Below are 6,059 nucleotides of genomic sequence, written 5' to 3' on the forward strand. Positions count from 1 at the left end.
AGAGCCACGTTCTGGAAAGTAAAGAAAAAAAAATAAGCCACAACATACAATAAAACCAACACACACACACACACACACACACACACACACACACACACACACACACACACACACTAACAAGAGATGAAAAACAAAGAAACAAAGCAAAAACAAGAACAAACGTAAGAGTTAAACATCAAAACAGAGTAAAATATAAGCGTGACTTACAGAAAAAGAAAACGACGCTCACCGCAACACACACACACACACACACACAAATGAAAGAAAGAGCCACATGACCTGAGGAGGACCAGAACACACTAGGAAAGTCTAATTGATGGAAAATAAAGAAAAATAAGCCACAATATACAAAAAAACAAACAATGGTAGCGGAGCGGTAGACAAATGCACAGAGAAATGGATAAAAGAATACAGGAAATCATAATAGCCCCGAAAAATATAGAAATAAGAAAGAAATGAAGGGAATAGAACGGAAACAGACTAAGGAAGAGGCATGCAGATAAATGGAAAATAGAAACAAGGGGGAAAAATCTAGAAAGAATATCAAATAAAGAGAGAGAAAAAAAGATACCGATACATAACCATAACAGAAAAAAATTGAATAAAAGCAAATAGATGAATGGAACGCCGCAGAAAAGAAAATAATCGAGAAACAAAAAAAAAAAAAAAGAAAAGAAAAGAAAACGAAAAACACAAACGGAAAAAAACATCAAAAACCTTGGAAAAAAAAGAAAAAAAAAAAACGTACACAAATAAATCAAACTTAACAGACTGTAAACCAGAAAAAAGCACAAGACGAACACAACAAGATGAAAACAAAGAAGGATCACTAAGAGGTCACGTGGACAGAAAGAGAACAGAACAAGTAGAGTTAAAACGAAAAGAAAAAATAGAGAGAGAGAGATACAAGAAAAACAAAGGCGATGAAGATGATGAACAAAGCATGAAGTGAGTGAAGACGAGTGAAAGAAGGAAGGACATGCAACTTTTCTTCCTCTGCTGTGGCAATGACAACAAAACAAGGACAATGGTGATATGAAGGAGAATGAGAACAAGAGAATGAGAACAAGAGATAGAGCAGGAGGAGGAGGAGGAGGAGGAGGAGGAGGAGGAGGAGGAGCCATACGAAGACGAGGAGGAGTAACACCGGAACACTGAAAAGAAAGCCTTCAATTTCTGTTAAAAGATACGTAACATAAAATAATTAAAGTTCCTTGGTGACCTGGTACTAATCACAGCTGGTCTTCTGTTTCTTGATATTGATTTTAACTCGATCTGTCAATGTTATCGAATATGCTATACATAAGATAGTTCCAAAAGGGATTCTACTAAGAGTGCTTAACTAAACTAAAATAATGGACGAGAGGGACTAATTCATCACTTTATAAATTCGCAAGGATGGGAGATGGAGGCGACGAGACTAGCTAAAGAAAAAACGTGAAGGGAGAGAGAGAGAGAGAGAGAGAGAGAGAGAGAGAGAGAGAGAGAGAGAGAGAGAGAGAGAGAGAGAGAGAGATTAGTGTGCTGTTCATGAAAAAACTACTACCAGCAAGTCAATCACAGACAGCACATCTAGTTAATGCGAAGTCTATCGCTGCCACAGTAAAGCGTCATGCAATAGACGAGGAGTCGGAAAAAAAGTGATATAGAGCAATGAAAGACCAGATTGGTGGACACGACCAGGTTTGACCACACCCTCGCCCTCCAACAATTATCACCCACCCCGACTTTCAACTAGCAATTCACCGTCGAAGTGTATGACTACGGCTACTGAGCTGGTGACCAGAAATTTTCTAGGATAACTGGGAAGAATAACAACACACAGTTGAAAAGAGGTTAGACAAGTGAACCTCCTTCAATATACACTGTTCAAGTGTGTCACACCCACATTGCACAGGGACAGGATTTTTCCTTACATACTGAACAGGCGCAAAACAACGTCCTCCTGTTTTTTCCTGTCCCTTACAGGAAAACTGTAGATGTTGGTAAACAAAGTGATAAGAGTATGAGTGTCTTGTCAAGGTGCAAGCATGGAGGCACAGTTTCGAAGAATGTGGAGGGACGCCAGTAGGTCGATAAACCCTTCATGGATTTAGGTCAGTAAGGGCATGGAAAACATCACTGCTAAAGATCTTGATGAGTAGCATGAAGTCAAAGGGTAAAAGACAGCGAGGAACAGACACTGAATCATCCAAGGTAGAACTATTAGAAAAAAATTTGATCGAAGAGTTCAGCTTCAGAAATATATGAAGTGGCAGTGGTTCCATCAAATGGAAATAAAGGAGGTAAAGATGAAGCGAAGTTTTTATGAGATGTTTTTAGGTTGGTGCCAGAAGTCACGAGGAAATCTTGAAAGTTTTTGACGATTTCTATCAATGAAGGCGTTTTTGTCTAACTGGAGAACAAACTTGCATAATTCCAGACAGAAACAGCTGAAATATAAAGCGCATGAAATTCAGGTAATGGAGTTCACACACATTTTATGGGGCAGCTTTCCATTATGTATAGCACGAGAACAGGCTGTGTTAAACCAAGGTTTGTAAGGTGAACAGAACTCTGAGCTTCACATAGCCACATCAGACCATCACCAGGAAAGCTGCTGGGAAACTAGTTTTGTCCGGCGTGTCTCTCATCTACACTGAGAATTACCACCTTATATGCAGTTCAAGTCCGCCCTCTTATGGAGTACACCACTTACATCTGGCCTTGCTGCCCACCTTCACACTTGAATCCTTTGATAAAGTCCAGAAAAGAGTTCAACCCTAGATACGTGTTACTGCTACGCCAAACGAACCTCCTCCTCCCATGCAACCATTACAGCAGTGCCGGGATGTTACATGATTTTACGTCATCTAGAAGACCCACAACAGACCCACTTTGCTGTACTACTTCAGACACGAGAATAACCACACGGCCACACCACCCGAGCTGCCATCACCAGAAACTTCTAACTCCTCATTCCTCTCGCCAGGACATTAGGGTTTCTTGGCCTTTCCTTTCACGGTATATGCGATTGTGGAATCGGCTCGTGCAGTAAACACAGCTTCACAGCACTAACTCCTTAAATATTTCCAGGTCACCGATAAATGTATTGAATAAGCAACCTCAAAAATATACTGTATGTATCTTCGTTTACCGTTGATTCTTATTGATTCTGATACGCCATAAATAGCTCCCAGCACATCAACGGTTACGACGAACGACGATGACGACAAAGAAAAAAAAAAGAGGAAAAAAGGATGATGGTGGTGATGATGGTGATGATGATGATGATAATGATGATGATATGCACTGCTTAGACTAACAATTTACCCCTTCCCTTTCCAGCACCTCTGCACCCCATCTTTCTCTCGGCTCCACACTTCTACCAGCTCTCCTAGTCTTCCTCCATCCCTCATCCCATTCCTCGACCCCTCTCATATTTCCTCTCACTTTACCTGTGCTGGTCAGGTGAGGATGGCAATCTGAATTATCTATGCTCTCTCTCTCTCTCTCTCTCTCTCTCTCTCTCTCTCTCTCTGCGCTAACGCTAAACTGCTTTGGGATGCGCAACCCACACGATGCTGGGGATCATTGATTTCTCTCTCTCTCTCTCTCTCTCTCTCTCTCTCTCTCTCTCTCTCCATTCACGTGACCTCTCGCCTCACGCGTTGTTTTTCGACAGTTCTCTCTCTCTCTCTCTCTCTCTCTCTCTCTCTCTCTCTCTCTCTCTCTCTGTGGCTGACTCATAACACAGGCCGAGCAGAGAGAGAGAGAGAGAGAGAGAGACCCGTGTATTCGTCCTCACGTGTGTGAAAGAAAAGGAGGGAGGGAGGGAGGGAGGGAAGGAGGGAGGGAGGGAGGGAGGAAGGAAGGGAAAGGAGGGAAGGAAGATGGGAAGGGAGGAGAGAGAGAGAGAGAGAGAGAGAGAGAGAGAGAGAGAGAGAGAGAGAGAGAGAGAGTGACGTCACGGGGCAACTAAGTTAAGACAGATCCAGCAGAGGTCGCCTGCTTGTTTTGTGACGCAATGATCACGTGACACCGACCTCACGTGACGCGACGGGAGGGAAGGGAGGAGGGGGAGGAGGAGGAGAAAAAGGAGGAGGATGGAAGGAGGATACGAGTAGAAGGGGCCAGGGAAGTGGGTGGAGGGATGTAGAGAAGAGGGAAGGGAGGTGTGTTATGTGAAGGAAATCTAATCAAGGGTTGTCAAAATTTCAAGTAAAGTGTGTGTGTGTGTGTGTGTGTGTGTGTGTGTGTGTGTGTGTGTGTTGCCATCCGGTAAGTTAGCTCGACGATGAAATAAATATAACGACGCAGTTGTTTCTTACTTTAATCGACCTCTCTTTCACTGCTCTCAGCCACTTTAATATGAATTCCTGCTTCTATTTTTATAACAGATAAACAAAACAACAACAACACACCCTTCCAAAAAATACAATTGAATAAAATAATCACTTTTAGGGTAAATAAAACCACAATACCACACAACACCATCACTCAGATTAAAACAACAACAGCAATAACAACAACATCCCACAATCCTCATAATCTTCACTGCCAGTTGAAAGGTAGAAAAAAAAACAAAAAAACAAGCGAGGCAAGAAAGCAAATAAGCAAGAGGTGTCAGATTAACCACTTCATTACCGTGACTCATTTTTACCTTGAGTTTTGGGTTTTAGGAAAGATCTATGAAAGTCAGAAGATTAATGGCCAGTCTTTTCACTACTTTAATCCCCACATAAGTTTCTGAAATTACATAAAATCACCAAAGAGTAACCAGAACGAATATGAAAACGTGTCCTGGTATTCGTGTTCTGGTAATGAAGAGATTAAGGACACAGTTTAATAATGCTTGACAATGATAATACTGCCACTTGCCATCACTGACCCTGAATTTCTTTGAGCTCAGAAGGTGGTACGTGTTATGATCGCCACTTCAGTAATAGTAAGCCCCGGGTACAAGTCCTGTGAAGAATACATTGGCAAGGCTAATGAACGTTGCATCACCCCTGGCCCGTACGGTGTCGCCAGCCATTGACGTCAAACGCTTATTCAAAATGAGTTTGTTCTCCTCATGGATTATTTAACCACTAGAGGTGTGTGTGTGTGTGTGTGTGTGTGTGTGTGTGTGTGTGTGTGAAGAGCTGGAGGAGTGAGAGGGAGGAATAGGAAGAAAAGGGTAAACAGGACATATAACTATCAAGAAAAGTACAACACAAAAATATAATAAACTCGTGTATTGCTGCGTCACGTGATCTTTACGAAGCTTAGCCTACGAGAGAGAGAGAGAGAGAGAGAGAGAGAGAGAGAGAGAGAGAGTAGTCCTTATCTCAATAATTTTTTTCTATTAATAACAGCAAAAGCTTATCACACACGTAAGAAACAGCACATTCACTGCATTATTTTAACAACGAGCCACACTACATCATAACTACTCACTGTAAGGTCGTGGTAGTGGTGGTGATCTGGTGTTGGTGGTGGCGCTGCTTCGTGGCTCGAACTAGACCTTTCTGAAGCGATGAGGACTCACTGGTCCGATATTGTTTTTTACTTTTGATACAGATGATCACTTGGGTTTCATGATGGTATTCTCATCACTGGTGAAGATTTTATGCTAAACTGTCACTTTGCTTTGAAAACAACCCTAAAAACTTCCACTGGAATTTAATCAATAATAGAGACAGGAAGCCACGATGTTTGAGGATACGAGTTCAAGATATCCTAGAGATACGCGAAGAAATGGAGCTAGTGTTTACGAGTGTTCTTTTAATTCAAGAGATAGTTTTTAAGTGTTCTGCAGCTTTAATGGGACGAAGTACTAAAACACCCCGATCAGTCATTTCCGTTCCTTTAAAAATTATGGAAAAATCATGCGCAATACCATCACTGATCCACATGAGAGTGGTCCCGAGTCTTACGGATCACTAATCCGTTCAACAGGGCCACGTGGAGATCAAAAGCGCAGATTCGAAAAAGTGACCGCGTTCAAACCTCACCTATGAACCACAATCAAATGCGAAGCAAGTTTGATTTCGTTCATTCGCTGTGTTAAGTATCATTCGGTGTGTCGTAATGCT

General features: G+C 41.9%; 1 long non-coding RNA gene across 1 annotated transcript in view; it reads right to left on the minus strand.

Moving 5' to 3' along the window:
* LOC123520333 overlaps nucleotides 1-5,847 on the minus strand; it is a 37,573-nt gene extending 31,726 nt beyond the window's left edge. The window contains exon 1 of the long non-coding RNA XR_006679232.1: nucleotides 5,422-5,847. This is a non-coding gene — a long non-coding RNA (uncharacterized LOC123520333). The remainder of the gene's footprint in view (nucleotides 1-5,421) is intronic.
* Between the last annotated feature and the right edge of the window lie 212 nt (nucleotides 5,848-6,059).

The sequence above is a fragment of the Portunus trituberculatus genome, chromosome 46, assembly GCF_017591435.1.
Source record: "Portunus trituberculatus isolate SZX2019 chromosome 46, ASM1759143v1, whole genome shotgun sequence".
Lineage (NCBI taxonomy): Eukaryota > Metazoa > Arthropoda > Malacostraca > Decapoda > Portunidae > Portunus > Portunus trituberculatus.